Here is a 20,125-nt window from a genome sequence, read left to right as displayed (position 1 = left end):
TACTGCTTTCCTGGATGCCAGTCCTACTCCTTTAATTCAGGATTGGTACCAGCAGCAGCAGTTCTGGGTTACCCAATCCACCCAGCCATAGTGATATACATATTTGATTAAAAAACAATTGTATTTATTTGGAAATTAGCTCATAAATTTAAAACAACGTCTGAAGCGTCAGCAAATGAGATACAGCTGAAGTGAGAGGACAAGGTACCTTGCCGTAGACGACGGAGGGTAGATTTCTCAATAATATGAATACTACTATCTATATAGCTTAATTATTTGTTACAGTATGTCACAATATGTTTCGGCTACTACTGAACCTCTGACAAAAAGTTCAGTGGCAAAGTGCCGAAGTGGGGCACAGGATAAACGAGATACACACGTCTGGTCTTGTAGTCGAAACCTTTAGCTTACCCTTCGAGACAGCATTAATGTCTTTGTCGATTTATAATTATTATACATGTAACATAAACTGTGGGTGGAAGTGGTCCCTCAGCTATGTTATTTTTGCCCAGTAAATTCCCCATACTCGTCGCACACGATGAATCTTATATTCGACGATTAATGCTCTTTCGATTCGTTCACGGATATTGGAAAGGCAGTCGATGGAACTTGTACAGTAGACGTTTAAATTGTGGAGCTGAATGGAAAAAAAATGGTTCAAATGGCTCTGAGCACTATGGGACTCAACTGCTGAGGTCATTAGTCCCCTAGAACTTAGAACTAGTTAAACCTAACTAACCTAAGGACATCACAAACAACCATGCCCGAGGCAGGATTCGAACCTGCGACCGTAGCGGTCTTGCGGTTCTAGACTGCAGCGCCTTTAACCGCACGGCCACTTCGGCCGGCTAGCTGAATGGAAAGCCAAGTCAACACAGTGAAAGAAAAAACGGGACCTACTTTAGACGTTCGGTGTAGAAAGAATACCATCTCTTAAAGGCAAAGCAGTTTCCCAACAGTGGAGCTCCACATGCAATTGTGAAAGGGGTTAAATTCGTGTTACGTTTGTTTGTATTTTTGGTAGCTTAATTTGAACTTTCGTAAATTACCCGCGAACTTTTACACAAATAATTGGTTTCAGTGTATTATATCTGTGCACCTGGGTTTTTCATTTTTTATACACGTCACTCAGAAAACTTGTAACGCCGGAAATGCATATCCTTCTATTTCCATCTATTGTACTATAGATTTTTCCTTATTTTGTTAGCCGAATATATGACATTTCTGTGTCTTTATATATTGTAATTGTTTTACTATTTGTGTATATATGCATTTATGTCGATTTATAATTGGTTTGTTTTGTGAATATTATTTGTATTTACACGCTGGGTCTGACCTAGGGAAAACTATGCTATCCAACGAATACATCGATAGGTCGTGTGGAGAACCAGCGTGTTTAGGATCTTTGGTAGTGTTAACTCTGTTGAGGTAGTTCAAGACTAACCGTATTTTACTGAATTTCGATGTGCTTCATAAAGAAAGCTCACTATTATCTTCAGTCACTAAATTAACTTTCGATTTTCTGGTTTTATTAATTCTTTTGCTGAATTAAGTCAGAGTATAGCGAAATTTATTACTTCTGACAAACTTTCAGTTTTCACACTACACGTGTCAACCTTCAGTTGCCACGCTTGTAGTACTAATTATATGTGTAATAACCTTTCTTTTTTCAGTTACTATAGTAATTGTCCTTAGGACTGGCGACCGTAATTTCCCCCAAATCTCAAATATCTAATTACCGCTAGTTAATTGTTAACGTAATAGCCGCACATTTACTTTCTTTATTAATTTCACCCCTTTTCAAAATTAATTTCCACCAGTTTCGTTTGCATTTTTTCTTTCATTTAGATGTAACCCTATCCTCCCTCTTTACCGACAAATTGACTTCGGTGACGATTGCTTTTTCCCAAATTTCCATTAGGTACACGCGGTTTAATTTTTCTCTGTCATTGAGGTCGATAAGCGAGGGGGAGGTTACACGTGGCGACCTGGTGACAGGACAATCTTCAGATTTGAGGTTGCTCTGGACACGAATTTTGCATTGTGCAAATCTCGTAACAAAGTACTGGTTACGAAATGGTCGATACGTCAGCGAGAATACTAGTGTGAGGAATCCTAATTAGATTTGCGATTTGGCATTTATATTGAAAGTTATTAAAATGGGTGAAGGCAACAAATGCCAAAATTTGGTTGACTTGGATACGGAACAATCGGTCGAACAGTGGGAAACGCGCACCGCGGTACCCATTGTTCAGGGGCAGGCGGCTAGCATGAAAGACGCGACCGCCGAAACGCAACAAAGAGCAGAAATGGAATTCCAAACTTTAGAAAATGTTTCGGAATCGGAAGTGAAAATCAAATCTGAATCCATTGATGACGAATACGGGAGGTCAATTAAAGAGGAAGCCACTACGGAAGTAAAACCAGTAGTTTCCGGGAATTTAACTGATTTATTGAATGTTTTGATTAACGAAATCAAGAGTCAATCGGTAGAAATTAAAGATCTGTCTGCCAAGCAAGAAGATCAGGCTGCTAAGCAAGAAGCTCAGGCTGCCAAGCAAGAAGCTCAGTCTGAAAAAATTGAACGAAAGCTAGACAATCAGAACAAAGCTATTAATGTTGTTAACAGCAATGTTGGAGTTGTTAGCATAAAAGTTGATAAAATCAAAGAAGATATTGTTGTGATTAATACTAAAATCGGTAATCTTAAACAGGAAATGATAGGCGTTCAGGCGGAAATTGCGAGCATAAAAACTCGTTTTTAATCCGAAATTAGCGGAATCGAGAAAAGTGTAGGAGAAGCAGTTGCTCCGATCATCGAGAATAAGGTGCCGGAACAAATTCAATTAGTGAAAAAAGAGGATCAAAAGAAGGTGGAAACTTTAAAGGCTTTAGTATCCGAAGTAGATACCAAAGTGACGAAGCAGGCTAATACCTGCGAAGAGAAAAAAAGGGAAGTAGAAACGCTTGCGACAACCACTAATTACGAGAGTGTCGGAATTAGAAAAGAAACTTGACGAAAAACTGAGCTATGTGCCAATCTGTGCACATAGTTCGAAATTGTTGACGAAAGAGGAGCGGTTCGACCCCTTGAAAAAAGGCGGTATACACGAAACGGATTTCATTAAAAATTGTGAAAGAGTTTTACCTAGATCATGGACTAATAACAGAAAAATTAATGCGGTTATTGATATGTTGGCTGGTGATGCCAAGCGTTGGGGCTTGAACCTCAACATTACGAACCTGACTTTTGACGAGTTTAAAAATTTGTTTCTGGCTTAATACTGGTCAGAGCAAAAACAACAAAGTGTCTGGCGCGAATTTGTCGTATCGAGACCTTTCGATGCGAATTCGCGCGGCTCGATGAAGGAGTTTTGTGAGGGCTGGATCCACAAGTTTGAGGGACCGACCGGGCGTGGAGAAATTTTGGAGGCCAAATAACAGGAGAAAACACAGGTGTCGTCCTTACGAAAATTCCGTATGGAATATTCAACGGTGGGAGAGCGTGCCAGTGTTAAGAGAAAGGAGTGCGCCCACAAGTAGTAGATCAGCTGTAAACACGGCAGTAGAAGATACATTCACTGTCAGTGAGAACAATTTAAGTAGTGTTCCGGAAAACGATTATAAAGTGGCAGCTGTAACACCCACAGCGGAAATGGAGATTGAATTTAAGAATGATTCGCAATTGTTGAGAGAAGATCAGACGTCGGATAACACGTTCGTCATTGTGCGAGGGTATGCAGAGAGGGATGAGGTCTGGTTAAGGCAATTCGGTCGCTTATACGACGAACTAAGAGATTATAGGGGCCTTTGCGGGAGAAGTGTTTATGGGGAGCGCGGGAAGGATTTGCCGCGTCTCGTCCCACAGGAAGTTAGTATTTGTGAAGTGATAGAAAGTTCTGGCCCTAACCGGCAGACTTTACTAGAAATAGTTGATGTTAATAGGGAGCACGAGCAAGATTCGTCGTGCTTCGTCCCGCAGGAGTTCGATGTTGAAGTAGTAACGGAAAGTTCAGACCCTAACCGGCAGACTTTACCGAAAATTATAGTGGTAGAAGTAGCCGACCCATCCGACGCAAACCTCCAGTTTAAAAATTGCGAGAGTATTAAGGAGAAAGATTGCGGAAATTTTTGGTGATAGCCGGACACGATTGGTAGAAAACCACATAGATTACAGCGTGTATGGGGTTAGAGCTGACGTTATACGGTCAGACGGTAGCAGTGTGGGTTGCGCAGATCCGGAGGAAGTAATTGCAGATACTACTGGGCACATTCCTCCAGGTAGATTGGCAGATGAGATCAATCTGATCAAAGAGGAATCAACGAAGGTGACAATTAATGAATTGATAGCAAAGCAACACTCACTAGTTGACGAGGTACAGGAAAACGTTTCGGTATTGGAGGCGAAGCTACAGACTAAGCCTCAGGACAAACGTGTTGAAATTAAAACTGTATGTGAACAGAGGCTGAAAAGGCCGCCAGATAAGCCGGATTTAGGATCAAAGCCGGATTGTTTCTTCTGGAATGACCTGGATATAGACGAGGATTTACTGTGGGAAAATAACGAAACAGTCGAGGACAAGTGTAGACAGACAGTAGTGTCTGTTAATATGCACCACCTACAACTAAACGTGTTGATTCTCACCGGTGCAGAATTGAGTGCTGTGTCTGGGAAAATATTTGAGTTACTGAAAGACGGACATGGCATCGTACTTACGCCAGTAACAGGAGTGAAAATTATCGGTGCTACTGGGAAGGCCAGTAAACCGGTCGCAAAACAGATTTTTGTCAACTTCGGGATATGTGGGGCACGATTTGAACAAGAGTTTGTCGTCGTGCCAGACTTAACTACGGAAGTAATTATCGGGTTAGATTGGCTATTAAAGTACCGTGCAGTGATTAATTGCGAAAGCAAAACTTTGAGATGTACGTCACAAGATAAAGCAATAGTAGCTAGCTTTGACTAGGCAGGAGACGGTGTGCATAGGCAATACCAGCCTATACACATTGTTAACTGGCCGGATGGTATTGACGTAGGTATGAATTTGAACTACTGTAATGTGAGGAATCTCGGCATTGACAATAGTGTAGAAAGTGAATTGGAAAGTATTGTAGACGGTGTGTCAAACGTAACACACGAACAAAGACGAGGCCTGTATGAAGTGATAATGAGGAATAAGAGTGTGTTTTCAGACAAACCGGGACTTGTGGAAGGATATAAATGCAAGTTGCATGTAATTCCGTACGAACCATTCTTCGTGAGACCGTATGCTATACCGCTGTCCAAAAAGGAAGCAGTGCAACGGGAGATAGATAAGATGTTCGAATGGGGAGTGATTGAAAGAAGTACCAGTACATACAATAACGGTTAGGTCATTGTAGCAAAACGGGATGGTAGTGTGCGTATTGTGATTGACGCACGCACGTTGAATAGGGTCGTTCAACGTGAAACAGACAGACCAGAGAGTATGGAGGAGATTTTGCAACGTTTTCATGACGTTAAGTTCATGACTAGCCCACGATCTGATGGCTAGTTACTGGCAAATAGAACTCGAAGAAGAATCTAGGCCATACACCGCCTTCTTGTTTGCGGGCAGGTGTTATCAGTATAGAGTACTGCCGTTTGGACTTAATATATCTGTGTCTGAATTCATCAGAGCCCTAGATAAAGTGCTAGGACCGGCTTTGAGTTCAAGATTAACTGTATATGTTGACGACCTATTGTTGGCCAATGCCACTTGGCATGACCATTGTGACCTGTTAGATGAAGTATTTAGAGCATTGCGCCGTGGTGGAATGACTGTAAAGCTAAAGAAATGCGAATTTGTGAAGCAGGAACTGAAATTTTTAGGGCATGTAATTACCACTGCTGGTATTACGAAGGACCCAGAGAAACTAGAGGCAATAAGGAATTGTCCTCCACCCCATTCTAGGAAACAGTTAAAAAGTTTTCTGGGGCTAACAGGATTTTACCGTAAATTTGTAAAAGGACAGGTGTTTAGCGATGAAAATTTGAATAACCTCTTATGCGAAAATGTTCCGTTTGTGTGGACCGACGGATATCAGGCCGCTCTTTAGAGATTAAAAGACGAGTTGTTAAGATCTAACATATTATTTCATCCTGATTTTTCGCTACCCTTCCATCTGGGAACGGATTCGTCGAATTACGGGGTGGGGGTAGAACTGTTCCAAGAAGTTGGTAAAGGAGAGGATAAGGAACATCGGACGATAGCGTTCGCGAGTCGAACTTTATCAAAAAGTGAGCGAAACTACACGATTTCTGAGAAAGAGTGTCTCGCCATCGTGTGGAGATTCAAAAAGTTCAATGGTTACCTATGGGACCGTAAGGTGATTATTCATACGGACCGTAAGGCGCTCACTTATCTGAAGGATCGTAAACTACTTCACGAAAGACTGACTAGGTGGTCGCTGTATTTACAGCAATTTAACTATGACATCTGTTACGTAAATGGGACCGACAATTGCGTAGCGGATGCGCTGTCGCGGTTGCCCGAGTCTAATCAAGATATATTGAAAGATGAGTCAGATGGAGTGGTCAAATTATACTATTTTAAAGAAGTTGAGGGACGCATATTAATAGTGAACATCTGTAAGAATCTACGTCGTCATCAGAACGAGGATGGTTGTTTAAATATGGTGAAAACCCGATATGACGAAAGGAGTCCAGAAGGAGAGAAATTAAGGAAGTATTACAAGATATACGATCATATCTTGTACATGCGTAAGGATGAAGATAGTAATATTTGGCGGGTATGCTGGCCCACCAAATACGCCACGGAAATAACAGACTACTACCATTTGGCGTATGGTCTCTGTGGACCAAAGAAATGTACGGGAAAGCTGAGTGAAGTAGTGCATTTTAACAACATGTTAAAACGCGTTACTGATAGAGTGAAAACTTGCGATTTATGTCAGAAGGTGAAGGTTACCAACTGTACGAGTCGTGGTCCTATGCAAAGTATAAGGCCTAACGGTGCCTTTGAATTACTGTGCGTGGACTTGTACGGACCTTTGCCCAAGTCATCAGGAAACTTTGCCTACATTTTAGTAGTGCTAGAAGCTTTTTCCAAGTTCATCAAACTATACCCTATTAGGAAAGCTACAGCCAAAGTGGTCTATAGCAAGCTTGTGAACGATTATTTTGTTCATATTGGTAAGCCCAAGGCGATTCTATCAGACAATGGGGCACAATTTACTTCTAAGTTGTGGAATGAAGGCATGGAAAATAATGGGATCGAGGTGATCCATATTTCAGCTTATTGTCCGGCTGGGAATCCCGCTGAGAGATATATGCGCGAGCTAGGCCGACTTTGCTGTACCTATTGCCATCACAACCATAGGGCATGGGGCAAATATGTAGCAGTATTTGAGAGAATTACGAACACCTTGAGACATGAATCTACGGGATTTTCTCCAGAGGAAATCCTGTTGAATAACAGAAGTAAAAGTTTAGTGGAAGAGATAATCAAATTCCCTCCACGGATAGACATTAGTATTGGTGTGAAAAAAGATCGTTTGCGAGAAGTAATGAAGCTAAAAGCCGATGCTCGCATACGTCGTCATGACGCTAAAGCGCGTTTTGCTAAGTTTGCAATCGGAGACTTAGTACTTGTAAAAGCTCAAGAGAAATCGAGCGAGATAGACAATGAAATCTCGAAATTTAAGTTTGTTTATAATGGACCATATAAAGTCATTGGTATACCTCACACAAATGCTTATTGCTTAGAGTACCCAAGCTCTGGAAAACTATTAGGTATACGGAACATTGTAGACTTGAAATTGTACCAACCTAGGATTGACTAATACCACAGAATGGGTAATTTGTACAGTATGTAAATATAGAGTGTAAGATTTAAGGTTTGCTAGATTTGCATGCTTTTGCCTGACCAAGAGGACATTAAAGAAGTTGTAATTAACAATTAATTAAATTTTACTAAATGACTTAAGAGAGAGTGATTATTAATCAGTCGAAAAATCCAAGCTGCTAATTTGAGTTTTCAGCTGAGTCACAGTACATTAAGGAATGTAAATATGATTTTGTAACTAGCTGTAAGATTTCGTGAATTGTGTGTTTTACTAGTCATTGCCGATGCACTTAGAGGCTGTTTTAAGTTTCAGGCTAGTACATGCGTGTGATGATGGACAGTGTTGAGTTATCCACTGTGATAGTGTTAATGGACTCCTTGAGATTACTCGGGAGTGAGTTTTTCCGAAAGAATTCAAATGGTTCAAATAGCTCTGAGCACTATGGGACTTAACATCTATGGTCATCAGTCCCTAGAACTTAGAACTACTTAAACCTAACTAACCGAAGGACAGCACACAACACCCAGCCATCACGAGGAAGAGAAAATCCCTGACCCCGCCGGGAATCGAACCCGGGAACCCGGGCGTGGGAAGCGAGAACGCTACCGCACGACCACGAGATGCGGGCCCGAAAGAATTCAGTGAAACGGACGTTCTGGAGATGATGTTACACAGGGCGAATGAGATCAAGCTTACCGCACAGGCGGGCGCAACAATACTGGCGAGGCGGAGCCGCTATCGGCTCTTGTGCCGCTGTCGGCTCTTGTGCCGCTGTCGGCATTCTTTGTACTTGCGTGTACGGAAGGCGGAGTTGTTTTTCTTCCCGGACAGCTGATGTGAAAGAATTCTGTTGTCAATATTTATGTTTTGTCGATCTGCTGTATATTATTTTCTTGTTTAGCGTTAAGTGGACTCTCATGACGAGAATATTAATTATGAAAAGGTTATATAAAATGTGTATTCTCTGAAATTAATTATTAATTTGCGTATTTTGAAATACCTGTTTTTATGACCATGTACTCTGGTTAATTTTGTAAATAGAATTCCATTTCTTGATACTGTTATGAATTTTAATGATTTTGGAATATCTAAACCATTTTCTATGTTTTCTACGAATTTTAATATGTTGCCAACCTGTTTTATTTTGTGCAAGATGACAGAGTGGAATAAGATTAGGACTGTCTCCACTCAATTATTATGGTCTAAAAATTGATTTATGGTTAATTAGACGAATGGAAAAAAAAGGAAATATCGTGTGGCTAGGGCCTCCCGTCGAGTAGACCGTTCGCCTGGTGCAGGTCTTTCGATTTGACGCCACCTCGGCGACCTGCGCGTCGATGGGGATGAAGTGATGATGATTAGGACAACACAACGCCCAGTCCCTGAGCTGAGAAAATTTCCGACCCAGCCGGGAATACAACCCGGGCCCATAGGATTAACAGTCTGTCACACTGACCACTCAGCTACCGGGGCGGAATTAGACGAACGCTAAATTTTATTGATGTTTTGAGCATATGCATTTCGCTGTTTCTTTTTTGGGACATTTTCTGAGTCTGTTTACGTTACACGAACATCCTCAGACAATGTGGGGCATGTGAAACGCCGGAAATGCATATCCTTCTATTTCCATCTATTGTACTATAGATTTTTCCTTATTTTGTTAGCCGAAGATATGACATTTCTGTGTCTTTATATATTGTAATTGTTTTACTATTTGTATATATATGCATTTATGTCGATTTATAATTGGTTTGTTTTGTGAATATTATTAGTATTTATACGCTGGGTCTGACCTAGGGAAAACTATGCTATCGAACGAATACATCGATAGGTCGTGTGGAGAACCAGTGTTTAGGATCTTTGGTAGTGTTAACTCTGTCGCGTGGAGCGTGGGCAGAGGGGGAGTCTGGCTGGGATGGTGCAGTGGAGCAGGTGTGTTGTGTGACGCTCCCGCGAGTTGCCGCGCTTTCGGGGTTGGGCAACATGTAATTGGGCTCGACTTGCTATGATAGTTTCTGACACGGTGTCGCGGACGGGAAGCAATAGCTGGCGCACATCAAGAGCCCATTTCGCCTGGTGACCGTGTCGAGATGAAGGTGCGCCAACATCCAGCTTCTGCAACAGCGACGGCCGACAATGAGTGACTGCCGCCACCTCCACAATCGCCGGCTTCAAACCTTCTATCAACCAACATGGAAGACTGGAAGCACGTAAAGTTTTAGAACTGTTCGGCAGACCTCAGCTTTTCAAACTGTTCCATTTTCATAACTAAATTACAGCAACGTAGCATGAACCTTTGTTTCTCATTGTCCCAATTGCATTACCAAGCAGGGTCCCTTCCTTTTCTGGAATGAACCCGAGTGTCGTTGAAATTCAAACGCCAGCATCATACGATTTCACTGCTTTAATTTCAAAGTTCAGTTAAGGTATTCATAGCTGGCTACAATATTTAGATTACAGAAGCACAAATTAAGAGTGCGAGCTTTGTTACCGTATTTTAGCTTATCTGTGACTGCTGCTCAGCTTGGTACGTACTAAATCTTACTACTGTTAATTGTTCAGAATCATTTAATTCAAGTTCAAAGTTAAATCTCTTATTTCTAAATTGCGTAGATTCAAGTAGCTTTTGAAAAGATTGTTGAGGTAGTCCAAGACTAACCGTATTTTACTGAATTTCGATGTGCTTCATAATTTGCTCACTATTAACTTCAGTCACTAAATTAACTTTCGATTTTCTGGTTTTATTAATTCTTTTGCTAAATTAAGTCAGAGTGTAGAAAATTTATTACTTCTGACAAACTTTCAGTTTTCACACTACACGTGTCAACCTTCAGTTGCCACGCTTCTAGTGCTAATTATATGTGTAATAACCTTTCTTTTTTCAGTTACTATAGTAATTGTCCTTAGGACTGGCGACCGTAATTTCCCCCAAATCTCAAATATCTAATTACCGCTAGTTAATTGTTAACGCAACGGCCGCACATTTACTTTCTTTATTAACTTTACCCCTTTTCAAAATTAATTTCCACCAGTTTCATTTGCATTTTTCCTTTCATTTAGATGTAACCCTTTCCTCCCTCTTTACCGACAAATTGACTTCGGTGACGATTGCTTTTCCCAAATTTCCATTAAGTACACGCGGTTTGATTTTTCACTGTCATTAAGGTCGATAAGCGAGGGGGAGGTTACAAACTACAGCCCTACATTCACTGAAAATGATCACTGAAGATGGAATGCGAACTCAGCGTGGGAAGGTAAATTCAAGCCATAAAGGTTTGATCTGTGTTTGAACCGCGCTATTCCCAGTTACATATGCAGTACAATAAGTTGATGAACCTTGAACCTTCACTGAACATCCGGTTTAACAGTGAGAGTGGATGTGAAATTTCCGAACTGTTGTATCCGCCGTAGCAACGTAGATGAGTAGTTTCATGATTATTTGCAGGAGGCAACACAATCGTTTTTAACTCAAGTTACGTATTGACGCCCTAGCCAGGTCATACGAACATTTCGTTTTAGTACATACGACACAGCGGATGGTTGAGCCAAGATTGTATATCAATCACAATACCACAGTTAACGATGGTAAAATGTTCATTAAATTGTTGAGTGTTCAAATTAAGTCTACGCTACGCTAGATAATTTAACTACCAGCATTTTGCATGGAGAGTGTTCGTCAGTATTTCTTCTCCAAAATTTTCTGAATACTGACGTTACTGTTAGTATGAAGTATATAAAGTCTCCTCAGGCACTATAACGCTGCTTACACATTTCCACTTCCATCCGTCTACGTGGTCTGCCTTTTTTCTACTTTGCCTTATTTCAACGGTACCGTCCACTGAAACAGAATCGTATTTCGTCAAGGAGGCTCCAACATAAAGCAACTTCAATAAAAATCTCCTCAGGTGACCGATTTTGTTCTTATTAATACTTTGTAGGATAAGGAAGAGGAAGTGTGATAAACGTCGAAGAGTCGATTTATTTGTGATTACAGCTGTCAAAATGCGTTGCATATTCCAAACAAAAGCGGACAGATGTAATTTTATTGGCTGTAACAAATCGCTTTTACAATTGTCTCATATGTTTAGGGCATTCTACCTCGCGTGAAACCGACTCAGGTTTGACGAAGGTTGTGGAAGATTGCCGCCCGAATCAGAGGAACAGTCCATATCAGCAGCTCTTACAAACCTCTAAGTGACAAAAAGTTATTTACAGCATAACAATGAACTACATGTCAGTATACATTCTTTGGGATTAGCAGTAAATAAACCTGCTCAACTTTCTATTAAGAGTTATGGGGTGGCAGATATTCATACAAATGAATCAGTAGAAAAACAATTGTATATGAAGTGTCAGGTGTTTCCCAATGGTATACATATCTACCGGCGTTATTGAAAACCGTTAAGTGATTTACTAACAATACCGTGATTTTAAACGTTGTTCTACATCTACATTTATACTCCGCAAGCCACCCAACGGTGTGTGGCGGAGGGCACTTTACGTGCCACTGTCATTATCTCCCTTTCCTGTTCCAGTTGCGTATGGTTCGCGGGAAGAACGACTTCCGGAAAGCCTCCGTGCGCGCTCGAATCTCTCTAATTTTACATTCGTGATCTCCTCGGGAGGTATAAGTAGGGGGAAGCAATATATTCGGTACCTCATCCAGAAACGCACCCTCTCGAAACCTGGACAGCAAGCTACACCGCTATGCAGAGCGCCTCTCTTGCAGAGTCTGCCACTTGAGTCTGCTAAACATCTCCGTAACGCTATCACGCTTACCAAATAACCCTGTGACGAAGCGCGCCGCTCTTCTTTGGATCTTCTCTATCTCCTCCGTCAACCCGATCTGGTATGGATCCCACACTGATGAGCAATACTCAAGTATAGGTCGAACGAGTGTTTTGTAAGCCACCTCCTTTGTTGATGGACTACATTTTCTAAGGACTCTCCCAATGAATCTCAACATGGTACCCACCTTACCAACAATTAATTTTATGTGATCATTCCACTTCAAACCGTTCCGCACGCATACTCCCAGATATTTTACAGAAGTAACTGCTACCAGTGTTTGTTCCGCTATCATATAATCATACGATAAAAGATCCTTCTCTCTATTTATTCGCAATAGATTACATTTGTCTATGTTAAGGGTCAGCTGCCACTCCCCCACTTCTTGCTGCAGATTCCCGCCATGTTTAGGTGTCATCGCGCGGCTGTGACAAGTTGGACGGACTACCGCCACATCTGTGCCCATGCGGAACGTCCACACACGTAATTCTGAAATGATGACGCAGCTTTCTCCTCTCTGTCAGGACTGGACAACGCATTTCGAAGTTTCTAACCAAATGTTTGCCCAATTTCTTTAATGAAATAAATTTTGCCTGAAAAATATTATTCCGTCTTGCACGTCCCATTAATTTGAAACACTCGTGAAGGATGAAGTAACTCTAAAGACCGGTGTTCGTTTACAGCCCTGCTGGTACTAAAACATTTTGAGGACAGTATTCGGCTTTGCTGAAACTGGCATTATGTCTTTTGGTGGCAGCATTAACTTTTGCTTTCTTTCGTCTGTAGCCTCAAATTTTGAGAAAACCTTGAAGTGGCATTGAAATACATTTGCATTTTAAAGGTATTGAATTAAATTGTTTTCATCTTGCACCTGTTTTTATAAATTCGTGTTCCTGTGCGAGACAACCTCTATGTTCTTTTACAATAAACTTTAAAGTTCATTTGATAATCAAATATCATCCTTCCGGTGCAACAAAATATTTCAAGGTAGTAATGTACTCTGTTTCAGTTACCTTTTATACCGTGTGTCTCTCCTAAGAATCGTGAAGCGCACTTTATCTGGTATTTCAGCTGGTAATTGCAATTTTGTTTTTGCATTGTGTAGCTACAGTCAGCCCAAACCATTACGATATGTCACCTCTTTCTTGCGACTGCTGTCGTGTACAGAAAGCATCGGTTTGTTTCCCATTACAAAGAAAATTAATTTTGAAGCGGAATTTTACGTGCCCATTCGATAGACCGCTTCTAAATTAGTCTACTCCGATAGCCGGCCGTGGTGGCCGAGCGGTTCTGGACGCTTCAGTCCGGAACCGCATGACTGCTACGGTCGCAGGTTCGAATCCTGCCTCGGGCATGGATGTGTGTGATGTTCTTAGGTTAGTTAAGTTTAAGTAGTTCTAAGTTCTGGGAGATTGATGACCTCATATATCAAGTCCCATAGTGTTCAGAGCCATTTGAACAATTTGAACCATCTACTCCGATATTTGTCTGATCTATTTGTATCAACGGGGACAATAAAACACGAGAAACAAATAACAATCCAGCAGCGACTCAGTAGCAGTGCGTGCTCGGAGGTAGCAGTCAGCGCCGACCATGCTGTTTCCGTTTGTGCTGGAGTACTGGTTATGCTTCGAGTTTTGTTAACACACATCAGTAAAAGAGATATCTCACTATACTAATGTGGGACAGCTGTATCGGACATGCTCGTAAAATTTTGCTTCAGAAATCGGTTTCCTTTGTAATGGAAAACAAACCGACGCTTTCTGTTGACAATGGCAGTCGCATGAATGATGTGGTGAGCATTATTTGTTTGGCTGACTCTAGCTACACAACGGAAAAACGAAACTGCAGTTATCTGCCGAAACACCAGAGAAAATGCGCCAGAGTTGTCATAGGAGAGGGATGTCCTGCTTAGCAGAAGCATTTACTGCCTCGTTTCCGTGGATGTCGCACTTACAAAATAACAGCTGTCGTAGGATAATCGTAAAATAAGCATACTGAATGTGGATGTCTGAAGATGTGTTAGATATGTAAACTGCAGGATTCACGTACATCTTAATTTTAATTTAATACAATGACCATGTTTTACCTTTACCTTTGTAACTTTATCTTTTAACTTTATCTTCTAACGCGCTTGCTCTCACTCGTTTATAATTCCTGTCATAGTAATGTTGTACATCAATTACTTGTGGAGGTTGCGCGCTGATGTGTGTGTCGTATATAATAATGTGTTTGTCATATGTGTGTTCCAGCTAAGGTATGTAAGATAAAATTTTGCATGTTCAAATGGCTCTGAGCACTATGGGACTTAACATCTTAGGTCATCAGTCCCCTAGAACTTAGAACTACTTAAACCTAACTAACCTAAGGACATCACACAACACCCAGCCATCACGAGGCAAAGAAAATCCCTGACCACGCCGGGAATCGAACCCGGGAACCCGGGCGTGGGAAGCGAGAACGCTACCTCACGACCACGAGATGCGGGCCAATTTTGCATGTCTTTTAGTTGTTTCAACAGATATCAAGATGTTCAAAATCTGAACGAAATCTGTAACTATTACAAATACAAAGACGACGAAGTCCTGCAGTAAAAAGTTAGCAAATAAATTTTCCACTTGACGTCCTGTCAGAATTCCAGTAACGTCCGTCCCTTATCATCGGACAAACATAAAAGCAAAATGCTGTAGCTGAGCGACCGACGAGTCATCACGGCACTTTCCAGACACCTGGCGTCACCATCAAATAGTAATAACAACGATTCATAGGCACATTTTGCAGTGGTCTCAAGTGCGTACTCTACGCGAAAACTGAACTAATTAGCAACTTAATAAACTGCATATTAAAAGCTTAATTTTAATCCGATACGAAGTAAGTAATACGTCTAGTACGTCTAAATAATTGCTTCATTTATGCCACCCTCGCAGTCATCTACGCACCTAACATTTGTATTGTGTTCATTTTAAGAATAAACCTGATGAAAGCAATATGCCACGTATTCTTCCGCGTTAGCTTGAATCTAATTGGATTTCGATTCGCGTGGAGTTGAAGGCAAGCTGTGACCAGTACAGTCTAGTACGATCATAAGGATACGTTTTATGCTGTGCGTTACGCGCACGTGGACTGAGCGATAATACGGCTCAACAGCTCTACCGGCGCACGTAACTTTGACAGAACCAGCTACCCAGTTGGTCCAACTAACCTGCAGTGATGGGAGCAGATGCAGTGAGACGTAAAGAGACGAATAGCTTCAGTTTCAGTCAACTTTTAAAGAGAATGAAATAATCCAGAATGAAATTTTCACTCTGCAGCGGAGTGTGCGCTGATATGAAACTTCCTGGAAGATTAAAACTGTGTGCCCGACCGAGATTGGAAATGATGTGTCGACAGAAGTGCCGACACAGTGTTATTTTGAGGGGGCCGATATGCACGCTATAAGCTCACGCAGAATATCGTGAAGTCTGAAACAGGACGCTCAATGAATGCTATAAAGAAAAGTACGTTGCTTTTGGAATACTTAACTTCAATCCATCCTTGTTGTATACATCGTTCTTGTTGAGACATGCTTTAGACGATAATTATCAATTGCTATGTAAGGCTAATGGCGCCTTGCTAGCTCGTAGCCATGGACTTAGCTGAAGGCTATTCTAACTATCTGCTCGGCTAATGAGCGATGCTTCGTCAGTGTAGTCGGTAGCAATGTCGTCCGTACAACTGGGGCGAGTGCTCTTCCGTATCTCGGGACCTGCCTTGTGGTGGCGCTCGGTCTGTGATCACACAGTGGCGACACGCGGGTCCGACATGTACTAATGGACCGCGGCCGATTTAAAGCTACCACCTAGCAAGTGTGGTGTCCGGCGGTGACACCACAGGAAACATCACTTAGGCTGTGGCTAAGCCATCTCTCCGCAATATCCTTTCGTTCAGGAGTGGTAGTTCTGCAAGGTTCGCAGGAGAGCTTCTGTAAAGTTTGGAAGGGAGGAGCCGAGGTACTGGCAGAAGTAAGGCTGTGAGGACGGGGCGTGAGTCGTGCTTGGGTAGCTCAGATGGTAGAGCACTGGCCGGCGAATGGCAAAGTTCCCGAGTTCGAGTCTCGGACCGGCACACAGTTTTAATCTGCCAGGAAGTTTCAGAATGAAATAATATTCGGCAAAACTCTAGCACTACCGCACGCATCTTAGGTGACCAGACGGAAACCATAAAATGATCTCGTTCTCACCTCATTTACTATTCTAATTACAAAGAAGAGTGATGGAAATTCCACACTTTAACACGGGGCAATTTTTCTGAGTGAGCTATGTGTGATGTAAAAGCGGATTTCACCGTACTGTTATATACTGCAGCGATTGAAGGTATTAATAACAGTCAGTCGTCTGCTAATCTCATCGCTCCTCTCTTATCCAAATCCGGAAACTACATTTCAGTTCTGGAACAGTCATATGCTACATTGATAAGGCGCCGCATTTTCTCCTCTTCTTCAATGACGTTCCGTTCTACATCCCCCCCCCCCCCCCCAACGTTCGGCAGTGACATGTGAAAAAGCTGCGTGCCTTAGTTCCGGTACGCCTGGCAGGCGTGTTACTTCTCGCGACAAATCCCTTAACTTGACTCTATGCCAGTGGGTTCATATTCTAATGGTACAGTGGTAAATGTAAAAATGTAACATTTTTATGGTGTGAAAATGATGGTTTTCCATATTTTTACGACATATATCACTCTGGCTCGTGTGAGGCTGCATCTGTAGTTATAAAACAATGGACGTAGTCGAAATAAGAGTATTGGGTTTTCTATTTTTGATTTAAAAAATTAAATTGTTATGTTTCCTCAATTTAAGCAACCATTATGAATAGTCTTTCATAAAATATCGATAATTAAAAATTTATATTGGAAATGAAAACAAGAATTTAGAGTGCGATCTGTAATTAGAAACAAGAAGGCGTGTGTTATTCATAAAAATGATGATGAATTTTACAATTACGAGCTGTAGGTATTTCAAACTGAACGCAGAAGAAAGGATGACTCTGGTGAGGCTTGAACCAGCCAACCAGGACACTTAGTTAAACCTATCACGCTGTCGACTCCGCTATGCGTGTCAGAAGTATGTAATACAGTGGCTCGGAAAACTTCAGAGCCGATTATTTCTATAATTTTACGAAAAACGTTAAGAACAACCTATTTCTCGGCACTTTTCAACCGTGTTCCACACGCTTGTTTCACTACGGAACAGGAAGCAGCCTCAGCCATTTTCATACTGTATATTAACAGCTCGACAATCACAGCACAACAGTGCAGAGACTGTGACTGTACACGATTTTTCAAATAAAAACTACATAGCTAAAACGTGATTAAGAAAACTTTGATAACTATTAAAACGACGGAATATCTTAGTTTCATTTAACGTAACTTATTGGTAATGTATTTAATACGTAAGTAGTACCTACTTCCCTGAGCGTAACATCACCAGTGTACGTATACTACGGCCTCTGACCAATCATCGCGTTTGTTTTTGCACGCATCAGGTTTATTCTTATGATGAACGGCGTATAGCAGTAAAATTTTACCTTGTATTTTAACTTCTCTTTAATTTTCTACATGTCTTATCCAAACAGGCCTCTGACATTACGAGTGGCTCCCCTGCGCCCTTTGAAATACTCTCCTGTGTTCCTTTAGTTTTCTCTTTATATTGTGACAGTGTTTTGCCTGCAGAGGCAGCTGCTGGTAAATTACTCAAGTACAGCCATCAGCAGGTATTAGTCCGCTGAGATGGAGTGACGTGGGACAGCATGGGGCATGCGTGGTATGTTTGAGCCTGAGCATACAGTGCGAGCGCAAACAGTGCTGTTTGCTGTACAAGCAGTGCCGTCTGTTGCCCGGTTTGCGTTCCGATGGACGGAGTGCGTTTGTGCCCCACCCTCTGTGCATATCTCATCATCCGGAATAGCTTTTAATCTGTCAGACGGTCACCGGTAAAGCAACCATATGAACTGAAAGTTCTTGAATTGATGAGGTAATGCATTAAACCTAGGGAAGCAAAGTATCTCCAATCAAGCAACGGCAATTCTTGGACATTTGTGGCCGAATGGATGTTTGCGGGTGATAAAAATGTTTACTATTTCGACAAAAATGTGGCAACAACTAGAGAAATGCTTAGTTGGACATAAATGCAGATATTGCAGGTTGCGCTGTTGTATTTGACTGCGAAAGTCACATCTGGAGTTCTTTCAATACGTTCCATGTGTCAGTCATTATCACAACAGCGTTCTGTATACTTGTGAGTGTATTATGTCTGACATAAGCGAGTTCGAATGCGAGCAACTTATTGATGCTCTTACGGTGGGTGCTTCCGTAACCAAGGTAGTCACAGTGTTTTGTGTTTCAAGATGTTCCACATCGAAGATTTATACCATATACGGTACAAGAAAAAAGAAAAAACATCACCCGCTAAGTCACAACGCGGAATCCTGTGATATTGACGGACGGTTATTAAAAGGAGTTTGGGGAAAAATTAAGAAGACGACAGCGGCAAAAGACACTGCAGAACTGAATGTCTCTCTCGCGAACTCTGTCAGTACCGAAACAACACGAAGGGAAATACCGGGAGAGCTGCAATTCCAGAATCACTTATCAGTGATACAAACTGCCGTGACGGGAAAACTTGTCTCCGAAGCCATGAAACCTGGATTGTGGAGCAGAGGAAGAAAGTCACTTGACCGGACGAGTACTGTTTCACACATTTTCCAGCTTCTAACAGAGTTTACATCCCAAGAGTGAAAGCTGGCGTGTAATCGATTAGGATTTGGGAACCATATCCTGATTTTCCATGGGGCCCATGGCTACTCTGGAAGTTAGCATGACTGCCAAACCTTAAGTGACCACTTTGATTAATTAGGTCTATCCCACGATACAATGTTTGTTCCTCAATGTTGATACCGTGTTCCAAGAAGACAAGGACCCTTTTGATACAGCTAATATCGTCCGGGACTGGTTTTGTGAGCAAGAGGATGAATTTTCACATCTCTCCTGGTCGTCACAATGACCAGACCTCAATATTAGTGATCTTTGTGATCTACGTTGGAAAGAGTGGTGCGTTATCGCTATTGACATCCATTGTCTTTATCTGAACTTCCCAATATTTGCCTAAATAATGTTATATGATTCCCTTGATAACCATACAGGACGCGCATTTATCCATTCCGAGACAACTGAAAGCTTTTCTGAATATCAGCAGTTTTCCTACACCGTATTGGGCATGATAATGTGTTGCGTTTTTGTGTTTTCGTATTTTTGCCCACTTTCTTTACGCTGGAAAGTTCCAAGACCAGGAACCTGCTGCGAAATGAAGAAGGTTTGTTCAAATGGCTCTAACCACTATGGGACTTAATCTGAGGTCATCAGTCCCCTAGACTTAGAACTACGTATAGCTAACTAACCTAAGGACATCACACACATCCATGTCCAAGGTAGGATTCGAACCAGCGACCATAGAAGCAATGCGGTTCCGGACTAAAGC

The sequence above is a fragment of the Schistocerca americana genome, chromosome 4 (assembly GCF_021461395.2).
Source record: "Schistocerca americana isolate TAMUIC-IGC-003095 chromosome 4, iqSchAmer2.1, whole genome shotgun sequence".
NCBI lineage: Eukaryota > Metazoa > Arthropoda > Insecta > Orthoptera > Acrididae > Schistocerca > Schistocerca americana.
This window is presented reverse-complemented; position numbering follows the sequence as displayed.